Here is a 274-nt window from a genome sequence, read left to right on the forward strand (position 1 = left end):
CCCACTGGGGAAGTCTGATCACAACCTGGTTCACCAACAGCCACTGTACACCCCCCTGGTCCAAAAGTGCCCTGAGAGACTGCTACAACACCACAGTCTGGGACGTGCTGATCAACCCGCATGATGAGGACATAGAGGGGATGACACATTGCCTGACGGACTACTTGAACGTCTGCGCAGACCTGGTCTCCCCCATCAAGATTGTCCGCTGTTACCCTAATAACAAGCCATGGGTAACGCGGGAAGTCAAGGCTGTCCTCAACAGGAAGAAGGC

This window comes from Etheostoma spectabile, chromosome 17, assembly GCF_008692095.1.
Source record: "Etheostoma spectabile isolate EspeVRDwgs_2016 chromosome 17, UIUC_Espe_1.0, whole genome shotgun sequence".
Lineage (NCBI taxonomy): Eukaryota > Metazoa > Chordata > Actinopteri > Perciformes > Percidae > Etheostoma > Etheostoma spectabile.